Genomic DNA, 19377 nt, shown 5'->3' on the forward strand with positions numbered 1-19377 from the left:
GATCTTGGTTGCACCACTCACTACCAAGTTTCAAACTTCCCCTGGAAGCAAAGTCGGCACAAGAACTGTTTGTCGGGAGCTTCATGAAATGGGTTTCCATGGCCGAGCAGCCGCACACACAATGCCAAGCATTGGCTGGAGTGGTGTTAAGCTCGCCGCCATTGGACTGGCAGTCCAACAGACAAATCTGGGTTTGGCAGATGCCAGGAGAATGCTACCTGCCTGAATGCATAACGTTTTGTGGAGGAGGAATAATAGCCTGGGGCTGTTTTTGTGGTTTGGGCTAGGCCCCTTAGTTCCAGTGAAGGGAAATCTACAGTATACAATGACATTTTAGACAATTCTGTGCTTCAAACTTTGTGGCAACAGTTTGGGGAAGGCCCTTTCCTGTTTCAGCATGACAATTTTTTATTTTACCAGGCAAGTCAGTTAAGAACAAATTGTTATTTTCAATGACGGCCTAGGAACAGCGGGTTAACTGCCTTGTTCAGGGGCAGATCGACAGATTTGTACCTTGTCAGCTTGGGGATTCGATCTTGCAACCTTTCGGTTACTAGTCCAAGGCTCTAACCACTAGGCTATGCTGCCACCCAATGACCCCATGAACAAAGAAAGGTCAATAAAGAAATGGTTTGTCGAGATCGGTGTGGAAGAGCTTAACTGGCCTGCACATAGCCCTGACCTCAACCTCATCGAACACCTTTGGGATGAATTGGAACACTGACTGCGAGCCAGGCATAATCTCCCAACATTGGTGCCCGACCTCATTAATGCTCTTGTGGCTGAATGGAAGCAAGTCCCCGCAGCAATGTTCCAACATCTAGTGGAAAGCCTTTCCAGAAGAGTGAAGGCTGTTCTAGCAGCAAAGGGGGTCAAACTCCATATCCAGGTTGGTAGCAATTACTAAATGTACTGGATAAGACACACATTCCTTTCAATATTTTACCCAGATTTTAGCAGAGATGCAGAGAAACATATTTTGTTGCTTTAAAAAAATATACACCAGTCAGGAGGATACAGACAGCTCAATAGATATACTTAGACATGTAAAAAAAATATGTGTATTTTTGATATAGAATTAAACAAAATGATTGTAGATCTAGATTGCAGGAAAAAGTTTAAGGTTTAAGGTGTTTGAAAAATGAAATCCAGACCACCCCCCAGCCATGCACCCCTTAGATTTTTGGGGTGCATGCCGCCCCAGTTAAATATATGACATTACCGCTTGATTTCCCCTGGCCAGAGGAGATCAGAGCGCATAGGCTTTTCTAGGCTACCTGCATCTGTGGTTGTCAGTAGGCTACAGTTTAGACTGAAGCACAGATTGTGCACAAGTTTACAAATCATGAGGCAAATCAGTCTTAACAACAGTACTTTGTACCAATTTCCAATGCTTTTATGTCAATATTTTTTATTAACCAAATCAAAAGTATCTGGGCAAATGCCAGCTCTCCATACTTTGCCGGTAGCCATGCTGTGCTGATCGCTGTAACATGTATACTGTAGATGGAAATCGCCACACAATGCTACAAAAGAAGAAACATATGCTATATGTATGATCTACTATCTCAACATTTTTATATTATACCTACAACATTTTTGTTACATATCTCGACATTTTTAGATAGTATCGACATAAAAAAAGAAAATTGTGGCGGGAATGAGCTTCCAAAATTTGGAGGCTTATTATATTCATGGTGCCTTGATATTAAAAGTTTGGGAACCCCTGTGCTGTAGAAGAAGATACTTAGTTGCTCTATTGACCACTGAGCGGAGCTCTCTTACCATGGTTGGGCAGAATTCTACCATCATGATGACTATGTGGGCCCTAAGTAACTCACTAATGAATGCTACAACATAGTGTTGGGGGCCAGAGAGGTGGTCTTCATGGTAAGACAAAGCAGGGAGTAAGGTGTGTTGAGGAGTGGATGATTTTATTTACTGCTGTTGTCAGTGGTTCAAAAGTGCAGGTGCAAAATGTAAACAAACAAAAGGAACAGGTAGATTAACAAATGTATCCAAAGGCCTACTACAAGCAGGCTTACTACCAACACTTACCTAGTCATCCGTGTGACAGGCATAGGCTACAGTTCAAATGAACTAACAATGAAATAGAGAATGAAAAAGGAAACTATAGAATGAATAGCTATTGTTGAAGGCCAGTGAATCAGAGTGAGTTGTTCCCCACAAAAGGGCTTTATTACAGGCAGAAATACTCCTCAGCTCCCCACCCCCTCTGCTGATCCCGTAGGTGAAGAAGCCGGATGTGGAGGTCCTGGGCTGGCGTTGGTTGCACGTGGTCTGCAGTTGTGATGCATTTTGGACGTACTGCCAAATTCTCTTAAACGACGTTGGAGGCAGCTTATGGTTGTGAAAAGAAACAGCTCTGGTGGACATTCCTGCAGTCAGCATGCCAGTTGCACACTTCCTCGAAATTTGAGACATTAGTGGGATTGTGTTGCGTGACAAAACTGCCAAATTTAGAGTGGCCTTTTATTGCCACACCTGTGAGGTTGATCGATTATCTTGACAACAGATAAAATCCTCAATAACAGGGATATAAACAAATTTGTGCACAAAATTTGAGAGAAACAAGCTTTTTTGTGCAAATTGACATTTTCTGAAATCTTTTATTTCAGCCCATGAAACATGGAACCAGCATTGTACATGTTGCATTTATTTTTGTGTTCAGTGTATATACTGTAGGCCAGGAGCTGAGTGAGTAATACATTTATGAGAAATTGAGCATCACAGTGGAATATGTGCAGTGTCTTGGATTATGTCTCTTCATGAGTTTTATCAAAATATATTAATAGTTTGAATAAAATATAATCTACCTCCATTTTAATGTAATATATTATTTTTCAACACCATCTTTTACATACCACATTTAGGCATTTACCATTTTACATTGTACATGGTATTAGACAGTTTGTCATGTGGTCATCTCTGTCATGATATTTGAACTGGTAATTACATCAAGGATGGAGCCTCAAATCACTGCTGAATGCAGTCTGACATGTCTGGTGGTTTTTTGTTCTTCGCCCCATGCTCCATCCATCAAGGGCAAGCCCGGGGCAATAATGGCCCAAACAAACTCATGTACATCCACAGACACCAAGACCAAAAAATGAGTGTCAATTCTCTTCTGATTAGCAACCATGGACTTCATACCTTGTCTCACCATCAATTCAGCCAGCCCATAGCATTGCTTGTCTGTTGAGAATAAGTCACTCCAGTCAAAGTCATACCAGTAGACATAACAGTCCACCTAGTAAAATTTTGTTAAAAAGATGTTGAAAAGACTATCCCCGAAGTCCAAGCCACGTTAGGTTTTGGTTGAAAGTGAAAGTTGAAAATACTCATTTTTCAGGCCTTTGTTTTAACGGGTTGAAAACAACTTACTTCCAATGTACTTGCAGCCTATACACATGGACACAGTAAAAGAAAAATGGTATATGACATGTATTAACAATCATACATCACTCCATTATTTACACAGAGTATTTAAAATGATTTTTTTTGTGGCTCCCGAGTGGCGCAGTGGTCAAAGGCACTGCATCTCAGTGCTAGGTGTTACTACAGACTCTGGTTCAATTCCAGGCTGTATTACAACCAGCTGTGATTGGGAGTCACATAGGGCAGCGCACAATTGGCCCAGTGCCGTCCATGTTAAGGTTTGCCCGGGGTAGGCTGTCTTTGTAAATAAGAATTTGTTCTTAACTGGCTTACCTATTTAAATAAAATAGCCTCACAATTAGGTGTTTTACCTCTTTCTTTTCAGGACAACCAGGGCTACAAGTACAACACAAAACAATTTGACATAAACAGTTGCATTCATCAGTTTTATTGACAAAAAATGAATTTACAGTGCATTTGGAAAGTAATTTGTTAAACCACATTTGGCAACGATTACAGCCTCAAGTCTTCTTAGGTATGACGCTACTAGCTTAGCACACTTCTATTTGGGGACTTTCTCCCATTCTTCTCTGCAGATCCTCAAGCTCTGTCATGTTGGATGGGAGAGTGTCGCTGCACAGCCATTTTCAGGTCTCTACAGAGATGATCAATCAGGTTCAAGTCTGGGCCTGAGAGCTCTGGAGCAGGTTTTCATCAAGGACCTCTCTGTGCTCCGTTCATCTTTCCTTCAATCCTGGCTAGTCGCCAAGTCCCTGCTCCTGAAAAACATCGCCACAGCATGATGCTGCCCCCACCATGCTTCACAGTAGGGATGGTGCTACGTTTCCTCAAGACGTGACGCTTGGAATTCAGGCCAAAGAGTTCAATCTTGTTTCTCATTGTTTGAGTCCTTTAGGTGCCTTTTGGCAAACTCAGAGCAGGCTGTCATGTGCCTTTTACTGAGGAGTGGCTTCCGTCTGGCCACTCTACCATTAAGGCCTGATTGGTGGAGTGCCTCAGAGATGTTTGTCCTTCTGAAAGGTTCTCCCATCTCCACAGGGGAACTCTGAAGCTCTGTCAGAGTGACCATCGGGTTTTTGGTCACTTCCCTGACCAAGGCCCTTCTCCCCCAATTGCTCAGTTTGGCCGGGCGGCCAGCTCTAGGAAGAGTCTTGGTGGTTCCAAACTTCTTCCATTTAAGAATGATGGAGGCCACTGTGTTCTTGGGGACCTTCAATGCTGCAGAAATGTCTCGGTACCCTTCCCCAGATCTGTGCCTCGGCACAATCCTGTCCCGGAGCTCTACGGACAATTCCTTCGACCTCATGGCTTGGTTTTTGCTCTGTCATGCACTGTCAACTGTGCCACCTTATATAGACAGGTGTGGGACTTTCCAAATCATGTCCAATCAATTCAATTTACCACAGGTGGACTACAATCAAGTTGTAGAAACATCTCAAGGATGATCAGTGGAAACTGGATACACCTGAGCTCAATTTCGAGTCTCATAGCAAAGGTTCTGAATACTTATGTAAATAAGGTATTTCATTTTTCTATTTTTAATAAATTTGCAAAAATGTCTAATAACCTGTTTTTACTTCATCATTATGGGGTATTGTGCATAGATTGATGAGCGAAACATTTAATTTAAAACATTTTTGAATAAGGCTGAAACGTAACAAAATGTGGAAAAGTCAAGGGCTCTGAATTCTTCCAGAATGCACTGTATACCCCTATTACATAAAAAATCTCAAAACATCTTATAAATCTTCTGAAATAAAATCTTGTATACCTAGATACTTCTCTTTAGCTGCCACCACCACATCTATTTTCTCCGATTTACGTTCCATTTCTGTGGTACAGTTGAAAACTATTGCTATTAACGCTAAGAAGCCAACCTTACTGAAGCTCAAAACACTTGATCCCTCTGTGCTGAAATAAATCTACCACTCACTGGGATCCTTCAAGTTCTTTTTACCTTTGACCCATCCTCCTCTGTTTTCTTCACTGCCTCAGCATACGACACCTTCTGCACTACTCTGACTCTGGCCACTTCAACCTGCCTCTCTTGAACCGGACACTTCTGATCCCCAGCAACATGGGCACCCCTACAGTTGACACACACAACTTTATCCACCGAAACTACACAATTATCTGTCCCAAGCCCTCCTGCACACTTCCCACATCTTTGAATCTCCTTCCTACACGCTGCTGCAACATGACCCTAAATGTTGCACCTGAAACAGTGCAATGGATTCGGCAAAAAGCTCTAACAGGACAACTGATATATCCTAACATGACTTTGTCGGGTAGGGACTCCGACTCAAACCTCAAAAGGACTGACAGTGACTCCTCTGTTTCCCTATGCTCCCCAACGGGTCTGAGTTGCACCAAACGGCAGGCTTCACAAACACCAGGAATCTTCCACTTCAATTGCCCCACCTCCACACTTAACACTACACTAGAAATTATTCCTTTCAATGGTGCCCTTTTCCTAAGAGCAAAGCACAAAACAGATATTGACCTAAATTGCGTGACATGGTGCGCCTGCTCCTTCTGTTCAGAAGAAACATAAACAAATAAGTCCATTACATGCTACCTTTAATTATCCACCCACCCTGAAACCACAAATGGATCAGCCAAAAGGCAAGGGTCCACTTTCTCCAAATATTTTACTCCTATTGGACAATTTTTTTTTTTTTATCATATTCAACGATGCCAAGCTCGGGTTCCAAGCTCTTCACCACAGCTTCCACCTCACTTAATTTGCCCTCATTCACTTCCATCTCTCCTCCAGAGCTCACTCTGTTTGCAATTGACACCAATCTTATTCGACACCCCATCTCCATTTTTATCACCATCTTCCTCAGATTCAAATCCAACCTCTGCTTTCCTCATTGTCTTCAACCTCGTCTTCCTCTTTTTCTGCCTCCATTCCTCCTCAGAAATCCAAGTTTCTGTGTCCCTGTCCCAATATTAATTTTCTTGTTCCATGATTCCTCTTCAGAGCCATACTGTGAAGACCCAGAGCAACCTATGTGAAGCTAGCCACAATAACGTTTAGCCACAATAGTGGAATTTTCAGTTTGCCTTCAAAATAAAAGACCTACATTGAAATTGATGCAAACGGGCCTCCCGGGTGGCGCAGTGGTCTAGGGCACTGCATCGCAGTGCTAGCTGCGCCACCAGGGTCTCTGGGTTCGCACCCAGGCTCTGTCGCAGCCGGCCGCGACCGGGAGGTCCGTGGGGCGACGCACAATTGGGCTAGCGTTGTCCGGGTTAGGGAGGGTTTGGCCGGTAGGGATATCCTTGTCTCATCGCGCTCCAGCGACTCCTGTGGCAGGCCGGGCGCAGTGCGCGCTAACCAAGGGGGCCAGGTGCACGGTGTTTCCTCCTACACATTGGTGCGGCTGCCTTCCGGATTGGAGGCGCGCTGTGTTAAGAAGCAGTGCGGCTTGGTTGGGTTGTGCTTCGGAGGACGCGTGGCTTTCGACCTTCGTCTCTCCCGAGCCCGTACGGGAATTGTAGCGATGAGACAAGATAGTAATTACTAGGGATTGGATACCACGAAAATTGGGGAGAAAAGGGGATAAAATGTATAAAAATTAAAATAAAAAAAAATAAAAGTGGAATCATGCCATATTTGGACTAGATAATGCTTAACACGTTTTCAATTTTGTTATATAAATTCAACAAAAGACAATCATTTGTTTAGTTGACAAAAAATGACAAATCAGTTGAAATCGGACTGTGGATGTAGACCTCATAATTGCATTGGGGATATACTTATATTTCACTGTACAGCCTTACCTATAAATTGTGAATCAATGAAATGGGGTATCAGCCTATTCAGTGACACCCACAGAACACAAATGTGACCAGTTTACACACATATAAGCATTGTAGCTCTTATTGCAGAACTTATGGTGCATATTGCACATTCATATTGCAATGTACAGCCTTAAAACCTGTTAGGGCTGCAAGCCCGATATCGGTACACCTCTGACAACATCCAGCTCAAGTGCAGGGCGCGAAATTCAAAATCTATTTTTTTTTAAATATTTAACTTTCACACATTAACAAGTCCAATACAGCATTTGAAAGATAAACATCTTGTCAATCCAGCCAACATGTCCGATTTTTTAAAAGTTTTACAGAGAAAACACCACATATATTTATGTTAGCTCACCACCAAATAAAAAAGAGGACAGACATTTTTCACAGCACAAGTAGGATGAAGTAGCATGCACAAGCCAACCTAACTAACCTAAAACCAACCTAAATAACCTAGAAAAAACTACATCAGATGACAGTCCTATAACATGTTACACAATAAATCTATGTTTTGTTCAAAAAAATTGCATATTTTAGCTATAAATCAGTTTTACATTACTGCTACCATCAAAGCTACAGTCAGAAATCGCACGGGAGTAGCCAGAGAAAATACAGACACCAACGTCAACTACTAATTACACATCAGAAAACATTTCAGAGAAATATATGGTGGATAGCTAATGAAAGACAAAGATCTTGTGAATAAAGCCAATATTTCAGATTTTTAAAATGTTTTACAGCGAAAACACCACATATATTTATGTTAGCTCACCACCAAATACAAAAGACAGACAGACATTTTTCACAGCAACGGTAGCATGCAAGTAGCATGCACAAAGCTAACCAAACTAACCTAGAACCAACCTAAATAACCTAGAACCAACCTAAATAACCTAGAAAAAACTCCCTCAGATGACAGTCCTATAACATGTTACACAATAAATCTATGTTTTGTTCGAAGAATTTGCATATTTTAGCTATAAATCAGTTTTACATTACTGCTACCATCTTAGCCACCATCATAGCTACAGTCAGAAATCGCACGGCAGTAGCCAGAGAAAATACAGACACCAACGTCAACTACTAATTACACATCAGAAAACATTTCAGAAAAATATATGGTGGATAGCTAATGAAAGAGAAAGATCTTGTGAATACAGACAATATTTCCGATTTCTGAAGTGTTTTACAGCGAAAACACAATCTATCGTTATATTAGCTTACTACAATAGCTAACACACAGCAGCATTGATTCTAGTCAAACGCTAGCGATAGCACAGTTCGACAGATATATGAAAAAGCATCCCAAATTGGGTCCTTATCTTTGTTGATTTTCCATCAGAATGTTCTCCAAAGGGTCCTTTGTTCAGAACCGTCTTCATTTGGACCCAGAACGAACGATGTCCCTCTTGAATTAGCATGGCACACTGGCCATGCCGTGCTAACCTCTCCGTCTTGACAAAATTCTTGCGTCGCATCACGTCTAAAGTCCAGAATAAATTTCAATAATATAATTAAAGTATATTGAAAAAACATACTTTAGGATGATATTGTGACATGTATCAAATAATATCGAAGCCGGAGGTCATATTCACCTATAACGAGGGTTTTCCAGGAGCGCAGTCCAGTTCCTACTTCGCGCCCAGAAAAAAAAATAAAGTGCGCACTTCTCACTCCAAGATGTTGTTTTCAGTCCCTGACAGAGATAATCAAGTCATTTTTTCTCTCACTTTTCTCGCATGACACCCAGGGGAAGGCGTGTGACGTGTTTCTACAGTCCTAAGTGCCAAGGCCTTTTATAGAGAGTATCTTGAAGAGAGACATAGCTTCTTGGAAATTTCACTTCCGGATAGAAAATGGGCTGTAAAAAGAGTTATGTTTCTCTTAGAGAAATAATTAAACCTGTTTTAGAAACTAGACAGTGTTTTCTATCCAATTGTAATAATAATATGCATATTGTAAGAGCAAAAATTGATTAAGAGGCTGTTTGAAAATGGGCACATATTTTCCAGTTTTTCAATACGCCCCCTGCAGCCATAAGAAGTTTTAACTTCTATGGAACTTGCGTCCATGAAATGGGGTATCAGCCTATTCAATGACACCCCCAGAACACAACTGTGAAGAGTGTACACATATATTTGCATTGTAGCTCATATTGCAGGACTTTGACTGTGGGTAATCACCTCCCCAGTCAGTCTATTGTGCGTATTGGACATTTATATTGCAACGTACAGTATACCTATGGATCTTAGGGCCATGAATTTGGTTATCAGCTTACTCAGTGATGCCCACAGAACACAACTGTGGGTGTACACAGATATTAGTGTGGTAGCCCTTACTGTAGGACTTTGACTGTTGGAAATCACCTCACTATTCAGCCTTTTGGCTGGTGAGAAATTATGGCTCATTTCACAGTGGTTTCATTTCACAGTGGTCCTGTAATAAGATTTGTGTAAACTTTTCACAGTTCGCATTTCATGGACCCAAGATCCATAGGTAAGGCTGTATATTGCAACATGAATATCCAATACACACAATAGACTGACTGGTGAGGTGATTTCCGACAGTCAAAGTCCTGAAATATGAGCTACAATGATCATATTTGTGTAAACTCTTAAAAGTTGTGTTCTGTTGGTGTCACTAAGTATGCTGATATGCCATTTCATGGACCCAGGATCCATAGGTAAAGCTGTACATTGCAATATGATTGTTCAATATGCACAATATGCTGAATAGTGGGTGATTTCCCATACAGTTCTTTGCAAAAGTATTCATCCACCTTGGCATTTTTCCTATTTTGTTGCATTACAACCTGTAATTTAAACATAATTTTATTTGGATTTAATGTAATGGACATATGCAAAATAGTTTAAATTGGTGAAGTGAAATGGGAAAAATTACTTGTTTAAAAGAATTCTACAAAATTAAAAACGGAAAAGTGGTGCATGTATATGTATTCACCCCCTTTGCTATGAAGACCCTAAACAAGATCTGGTGCAACCAATTACATTCAGAAGTCACATAATTAGTTAAATAAAGACCACCTGTGTGCAATCTAAGTGTCACATGATCTGTCACATGATCTCAGTATATATACACCTGTTCTGAAAGGCCCCAGAGTCTGCAACACCACTAAGCAAAGGGAACCACCAAGAAAGCAACACCATGAAGACAAGGAGCTCTCCAAACAGGTCAGGGACAAAGTTGTGGAGAAGTACAGATCAGGGTTGGGTTATAAAAAATATCTGAAACTTTGAACATCTCATGGAGCACCATTAAATCCATTATTAACAAATTGAAAGAATATGGCACCACAAAAAAACTGCCAAGAGAGGGCCACCCACCAAAACTCACAGACCAGGCAAGGAGGGCATTAATCAGAGAGGCAACAAAGAGACCGAAGATAACCCTGAAGGAGCTGCAAAGCTCCACAGCGGAGATTGGAGTATCTATCCATAGGATCACTTTAAGTCGTACACTCCACAGAGCTAGGCTTTACAGAAGAGTGGCCAGAAAAAAAGCCATTGCTTAACCTGTTGAGGATGGGGGCGCTGTTGAGACTATTTATGCTAATCGTGTAATTTTTGAAACGGCTTCCCACAAAATCCTTGATCGTACAATATGCATATTATTATTATTATTGGATAGAAAACAGTCTATAGTTTCTATAGGAGTTGAAATTTTGTCTCTAAGTGGAACAGAGCCCATTCTACAGCAATTTCCCTGACATGGAGTCAGATTTCAGAAATTTTGGCCACTGTTCTGGAGTCAGTTAAAAGGGCACTGTTTTTGCTATGACTATACGGACACTGCTTACGTCTTCCCCTGGATGCCTTTACGTGATGACGATTTCAATGGGGTCGATTGCGCGTTCACAGGCACTATAAATTAAAAAACCCTGTAGCTAGCAAGTCTTTTCTTGGTGCGTAACGCGCGTGGAGGACACCGACCCGCTCCTGTTCCAAGCGTTAGTTTAGCCTGTTATATTTCTCCGGTCATCTTTTTACTCGTTATAGGAGTTAAAAACATCATAAGGTAGTTAATTTAAAGCGTTTTATAGCAATTTATATCCGTTTAGTGCGATTTTGGGACATTTATTTTTGAAACGCTGTGAATAGCTGGGCACGCTTTTCAGTTCATCCCGAACGCAGTTGGCATTTCCACATGGCAAGAGGACAGCTTTCCACCAAAAGACGATTACTCCCAAGAAAGGATCCTTTGCCCAAGATACTGATGGAAGAACAGCTCAAAGTAGGACATTTTTATTATGATAAATCGTGTTTCTGTCGAAAAATGTTAGTGGCTTAGGACGCCATGTTTTTTGACGTAGCTTCGCTTGGCGCAAACTGTATTGAAAAGTAAGGATAATTTAAAAAATGTAATTCCGCAATTGTATTAAGAATTAAATTGTCTATCAATCCCTGTCCACCCTATATTTTTTAGTCACGTTTATGAGTATTTATGTATAAGAGTAGATCACTGTCTAAGTGGCGCAAGGACATTTTCTGACCAGCTGAGCTACATTTCACATTGTCTAACCATGATTTTGGTGGCTAAATATAAACATTTTCGATCAAACTCTATATGGATTGTGTAATATGATGTTACAGGAGTGTCATCGGAAGAATTCTGAGAAGGTTAGTGAAAAAATTAATATATTTTGGCGATGTTGACTTTTATCGCTCACTTTGGCTAGAATCAATGCTGGGCTGCTATGTGCTATGTGCTATGCTAATATAACGATTTATTGTGTTTTCGCTGTAAGACACTTAGAAAATCTGAAATATTGTCTGTATTCACAGGATCTGTGTCTTTCGATTAGTGTATGCTGTGTATTTTTACGAAATGTTTGATGATTAGTAGTTAGGTAAACACGTTGCTCATTGTAATTATTCTAGTCCATTTGTGACGGTGGGTGCAATTGTAACCTATGCCATCTACCTGAAATATGCACTTTTTTCTAACAAAACCTATCCCATACCATAAATATGTTATCAGACTGTCATCTGATGAGTTTTTTTGTTGGTTAGGGGCTATAAATATCTTAGTTTACCCGAATTGGTGATAGCTACTGGTGTTGGTGGACAAATAAAAGATGGTGGATTATGCTAATGTGTTTTTAGGTAATAGATGTACATCTTTACATATTGTGTCTTCCCTGTAAAACATTTTAAAAATCGGACATGTTGACTGGATTCACAAGATCTGTGTCTTTCATTAGCTGTATTGGACTTTAATGTGTGAAAGTTAAATATTTAAAAAAAATATTTTTTTTGAATTTCGCGGCACTGGTTTTTCAGTGGGGGGGGGGGGGGGTGTGCCGCTAGCGGCACGCTCATCCTAGACAGGTTAAAAAAAAAAATAAGCAAACACATTTGGTGTTCACCAAAAGGCATATGGGAAACTCCCCAAACATATGGAAGAAGGTACTCTGGTCAGATGAGACTAAAATTTTGCTTTTTGGCCATCAAGGAAAATGCTATTTCTGGCGCAAAACCAACACCTCTCATCACCCCGAGAACACCATCCCCACAGTGAAGTATGTTGGTGGCAGCATCATGCTGTTGGGATGTTTTTCATCGGCAGGGACTGGGAAACTGGTCAGAATTGAAGGAATGATGGCTGGCACTAAATACAGGGAAATTCTTGAGGGAAAGTCTTCCAGAGATTTGAGACTGGGATGAAGGTTCACCTTCCAGCAGGACAATGACCCTAAGCATACTGCTAAAGCAACACTCAAGTGGTTTAAGGGGAAACATTTAAATGTCTTGGAATGGCCTAGTCAAAGCCCAGTCCTCAATCCAATTGAGAATCTGTGGTATGACTTAAAGATTGCTGACCACCAGCGGAACCCATCCAACTAGAAGGACCTGGAGCAGTTTCACATAATTTAGCAGACACTCTTATCCAGAGCAATTTACAATAGTGAGTGTATACATTTTTATACTGGTCCCCCGTGGGAATTGAATCCACAATACTGGCTTTGTAAGCGCCATGCTCTACTAACTGAGCCACATGGGACAAGCAACTATCTTTAAAATTGGAAACCTTACCAGGCTCTTACTATCACATTAACTTACACAAGTATCTTTAGAGATGCAATGCTGACAGTGTAAAAGGTTAACCCTAAATAACGAATACAACAGCACATTCCCTCTCACGGGTGGCCAAAAATAACAAACTGAAAGCCACGCCCCCAATAATCAGTGTCACTAACTCTTCTAATAGGCAGCCACCACTATATTGCCCCCTGCGCTATGCAATGCGCAATTCAGCAATGTGTTGATGCAATTTAGAAGCCTTCATTCAATAAAAAATCACATGTATCTGTCAAATTTGATAGAATAGAATAGGTTGAATGAACCAAAGTCTTATTTTTGATCATACCAATGATACATGGCCCCATCCATCCTCCCCTCAATACGGTGCAGTCGTCCTGTCCCTTTTGCAGAAAAGCATCCCCAAAGAATGATGTTTCCACCTCCATGCTTCACGGTTGGGATGGTGTTCTTGGGGTTGTACTCATCCTTCTTCTTCCTCCAAACACGGCGAGTGGAGTTTAGACCAAAAAGCTCTATTTTTGTCTCATCAGACCACATGACCTTCTCCCATTCCTCCTCTGGATCATCCAGATGGTCATTGGCAAACTTCAGACGGGCCTGGACATGCGCTGGCTTGAGCAGGGGGACCTTGCGTGCGCTGCACGACGGCGTAGTGTGTTACTAATGGTTTTCTTTGAGACTGTGGTCCCAGCTCTCTTCAGGTCATTGACCAGGTCCTGCCGTGTAGTTCTGGGCTGATCCCTCACCTTCCTCATGATCATTGATGCCCCACGAGGTGAGATCTTGCATGGAGCCCCAGACCGAGGGTGATTGACCGTCATCTTGAACTTCTTCCATTTTCTAATAATTGCGCCAACAGTTGTTGCCTTCTCACCAAGCTGCTTGCCTATTGTCCTGTAGCCCATCCCAGCCTTGTGCAGGTCTACAATTTTATCCCTGATGTCCTTACACAGCTCCCTGGTCTTGGCCATTGTGGAGAGGTTGGAGTCTGTTTGATTGAGTGTGTGAACAGGTGTCTTTTATACAGGTAACGAGTTCAAACAGGTGCAGTTAATACAGGTAATGAGTGGAGAACAGGAGGGCTTCTTAAAGAAAAACTAACAGGTCTGTGAGAGCCGGTATTCTTACTGGTTGGTAGGTGATCAAATACTTATGTCATGCAATAAAATGCAAATGAATTACTTAAAAATCACACAATGTGATTTTCTGGATTTTAGATTCCGTCTCTCACAGTTGAAGTGTGCCTATGATAAAAAATTACAGACCTCTACATGTTTTGTAAGTAGGAAAACCTGCAAAATCGCCAGTGTATCAAATACTTGTTCTCCCCACTGTTATTGTGAATCCATTACTGTGCCTGTAAGTTAAACATACTAGTTTCCTCACTTTGGATGTATGGATTTAAATACTTTTACTAGCAAAATATACTCCTGCTAGTGGATATCTATGAACTGGTAGTTTTGAACATTTTGGCCAACCGTTATGTTAAAATGATCATCTTTCAACCATCTGTCACAAGTCAAACAGAGCAGGTTTAGTGAAATATAGATTCAGTATTGTATTCCAGAAACACAAGTTGCACTTTTTTCAACATTGATCTGTAGCATTATATCAGCAGTGTTGTTTTTGCACTATAAACGATTTGTTCTTTCTACTGCCACTTTAATGCATAGTCTCTCTTGTAAAATATATTTTACAATCTCAATGTCCTTCTCCTCTGTAAATAAAGTACAGATGAGAATAAGAACGATAACATAATGCTGTATTTGGAAGTCAAGTCAGTTCACAGTCTCCGGTTAATCCTCTGCCAGAGTGATTAGAAGGCAACTGGTTTTAGGAATGCAGTACAGCAACCTCAAATGTATCCAGCCACCTTCTCAGAATACCATTCTCAACTTCGGCAAGAGAAGTAAAGGCAGATGAGAATGTTCCATATTATATCAACTCAAAGTAATGATACTTACAGACAGATGTACTTTCGTACCTGTAAATTACTTTACGTATATATTCAAGTAAATAAATAAAAAATATCAATATACTCAGCTTTGCTTTCAGAATATTTTGTTGTGTTGACAAGGAACAAGGAAGTGGATGGATTCATGTCAGACATGACCATTTATGTTGTGCTGTTTTGCATTTTTCACCAAAGTGATTGACATTTACCGTGAAGTACCCCATCATACCAGATCAACTACTTCTGTTCTGACCATCCAACCCCCACCCTCAAAATAGCCTATCTGGATAATGTGCATTTTCTTATGCATTACAGTAAAACGTTATTTGAATGTGTTATGTTTATATTTTGTATTTGGACATTTCTTTTAGGTTGTGCTAAATACTTTTACTGACCCTTTTCAATATTATTGACTGTCTTGTACTAAGAGCTGAACGCTAACTTGAGATTCACACTGCCATGTATAAACCTAATCTAACTTTCACTGAAACTGTATATCATCTGCATATTAAATGATCTTATATGGACAGGAACCCTGGCTGTTCATATTTAAGTTGCTCATCACAGAAATAGCACCCTGCCTGTACACAATCCACCTGACTTACCCCTGAAACGGAATTCATTCATGGCCTATTGTATCTGTAGTGAGGTTGAGAACAAATGACTCATGTGCAGTGCCTGCTCATCAATTCTGATTATACAGAAATGTTTGTCCTTTATAGAGAGCAATAGTTATGACGTCTTTTTATAGGCACTAACTCGCACTGACTCCGCCATGGCTCGTTGGCCAAAGTCTATGGGGATAAGAATTGGGTTTTTGGATAAATGCCGGAAATACGGTTTGTGGTAAACACAGGCTTAGGAGATCTTATATGTTCTTCTGTGGAAAGCTGAGACTCTCACGAACACGATGGTGTTCTTTGTTTTGCCCTAGGACGCCCACAAGCCCCACAAAACTCATCTGAAGGTCCAACGGTAACAGTTAAAATAATGAATGTAGTATATATGGAGATAGTTTAGTGCCTAAAAAAAGGAGATATATACATATACAAATATATACATATTTTTTAAATAGTCCTGAACTTTCTTATATTTCTCAGATATAGGACAGTCACTTCAGAATAAACTTCCTTTATATTTGTTTTTGGGACTATCTGTTTTTCCATGTAGTGAATCTGTTATTCAAGACTTTTCTAATGTCTAATAGCAGTAAGGCCAAATTCAATGTTTCATCCAATCATTTTGGGGTATTTTTTTACATCTTAAGGGGTCTTAATATTCAAAATCAAATATCCAAATTCTCCTTGGTATTGTTAGCTTAGACAGGGTGTAGTGGCTTCCTTTCCTCTTTACCATAGCCACTGCCCAAGCCTGAAGCGGGGTTGTTTCGGACGCATACAGTCCACACTTAACGTTTCCAAACGGCCAAACATTCAATGAGATCCAGGGATATGGTGCAACAAAAAATGTTTATTCTTCTTATCTAACAAAAAGGTATTCTCCAATCAACTTAAAGCAGAGATTACTTGAAATGCAAATACATAATATAATATGACCTGTCTGTCTTTCTGTATGTATGTCTATATGTCTATATGGTCAAAAAACTATACCGCTCCCGCATCTAGCAAGGACTCCGCCCCCCCGAAGGCCCAACTTCCTGCCTTTATACTAACACAATTAACACAGTACAATGAATGGGCAAGAGGGGGGGGCAAAAACTGAGTTACACTAATAACAAATGAATATATCTCAATCCGGTAAATAAATCATAAAGGTACGTACCTAATATTTCATCATATACATTAATATTTAATATATTTACACAAATGTACATGGAGCTCAGTATGTTCAGTCTTTTATACAAATATGCCCAAATCGGCTCTAACACAGGGCTTTGACTCCAGAGGGTTAATCTGTCAGCACAGGGAGCTTGTTGGCTGAGGCTCATCAGGGATTTACTGTATCAGGGGCAGGTTTCTGAGAAATGGCCTGAGCATCCTTTTCCCAGTGATAACAGCTGGTGAGAGGAGCAGCTATTGCACGCTGTCAATGCTCGACCGCCCTATCTCAACTCTGCCATGTAATCCTAAACGATCCAGAAAGCAGGGAGTTTAAGACCGAAAGCTATATTTAGACAGGCTCAGACAGTGGTGTAAAGGCAAAGTCTCCTCCAGACCAGATATAACTGAGGACGAAGCCATGCAAGACCATTGAGACCTGGCTAAGGATGTTTTGTTTTAACTGTATGAGAAGTTCTCTCTCTTCTTTCACTTTAAGTGTCTATCATTGTTTTTCACGCTGGTGTTGTAAGTGTTGAGTGGATTTCTTTCTGTCAACCTCATTATCCCTATAGTTCTCTTTTCCTCTGGATTTCTGTGTGTTTATCTGTATCTCTGTGTCCACTTCAATCTCTCAAGCATCTCTATTCCCCCAGGCACTTCCTCCCTGTCAGCTCCTCCTCCCATCTACCCTCTCTCCACTCCTGTCACTCTGGACTTGGTAATATGGTTCTACCTCTAACCCAGGATGACTTGCAAAAACTATCATATGAAAGTAGGTCAACACTGAACAGAGCTCCAACTTCCTGCTATAATGCTGCAGCTAAACATATAACAGGGTTCCATGTCCAAAACTAAAAGCAGCCTCTCCTGAGTACTACTTCCTGCTTATTATTTATGAATTCCTTGTATTTGTTCCCAGCAAAACCAGAAGTAATACCACTAAAAGTGGTCAAATGAGGCAAGCCTGCTTTCAACAGAAGAGTATTCTGATATTGGGAATGCTATCTGGCTCTTTAATACAACTGCACTCATCTCAAATCACAGACCCTGAGTTTGGCCTATCTTCTGCTGCTTTTTCTGTTCTTGTAGTTTGCCTTGTCTGACTATAGTCTGGGTCCCTCACAATGCATCTCAGGCTTCAGATTCATTGGACACATACACTTGAACAGAAACCTCCTGGCTCCAGACACAGAACATGAAGAGTTGAAGTGGAGCCTGGTCTTTATTGTGTCAATCCCTAACAGTTGGTACTGTGCCCCATTTCTACTCCATGTACTGTATGCATTATGGATGCTTGGTTGTTTATCTGATAGCACGACTCAGGATATGACCCAGATGCAAATACAGGAGCCGGATAGTTTGGTTCTTAGAATATGAATTATTACAAAAGGGCAGGCAAATGATAGGTCGAGGGCAGACAGAGGTTCGTAATCCAAGGCAGAGTCAATCAGGGACAGAACGGCAGGCAGGCTCAGGGCAGGCAGAAAGGTCGGAACCGGGAAGACTAGAAAACAAGAACTGGAGAAACGGGAAACACTCTGGTAAGACCTGACCAAACAAGACAAACTGGCAACAGACAAACAGAAAACACAGGTATAAATACACAGGGGATAATGGGGAAGAATAGGAGACACCTGGTGGCGGGTGGAGACAAACACAAGACAGGTGAAACAGATCAGAGTGTGACAGCAGAGGCTCATAGTAACAGCTAGGTGTTAATCTAGCTTTAGTTAATGCTCTTTTACATGGATCTGTCCTCTCCACAGTAATTTTCTCTCAATTTCCCTTAATCTCATTTCATATTTGAAAAAAACGTCCCATATTAAATCTCAATATTTAGGGTAATTAATAATAAATATGTGTTTCTTCAAAGGGATGTTCAACATGACACTTCAGTCATGAATATTTCTGCTGCTCTCATGAAAGTTTAAGTGTCATTTCTCCAAGCATTTGGTTTGGATTGAGGTTAGCAATGTTATGCTTCACTGGAACTCTGTGGAATGCTGCAATGTTACCACACAGAGGGATTGTGTGTTGTTGTATGCCTGCATATACAGTGCTTTCAGAAAGTATTCATACCCATTGACTTATTCCACATTGTGTTCTGTTATATAAAAAAAGATTGTTCCCACCCATCTACACATAATACCCCCATAATGACAAAGTGAAAACATGTTATAGAATTCTTTGCAAATGTACTGAAAATGAAATACAGAAATATCACACCACTTAGTCAATACTTTGTAGAAGCACCTCTGTCAACAATTGTTGTTGATCATTGCTAGACAACCATTTTCTCCAGTAGATTTAAGTCAAAACTGTAACTCGGCCACTCAGGACCATTCAC

General features: G+C 40.7%; 1 protein-coding gene across 1 annotated transcript in view; it reads right to left on the reverse strand.

Moving 5' to 3' along the window:
- The window catches only part of LOC129850799 (coiled-coil domain-containing protein 85A-like), an 88307-nt gene that overhangs the window by 42197 nt on the left and 26733 nt on the right, over positions 1-19377 (reverse strand). The window lies entirely within an intron of this gene.

This window comes from Salvelinus fontinalis, chromosome 1 (assembly GCF_029448725.1).
Source record: "Salvelinus fontinalis isolate EN_2023a chromosome 1, ASM2944872v1, whole genome shotgun sequence".
Lineage (NCBI taxonomy): Eukaryota > Metazoa > Chordata > Actinopteri > Salmoniformes > Salmonidae > Salvelinus > Salvelinus fontinalis.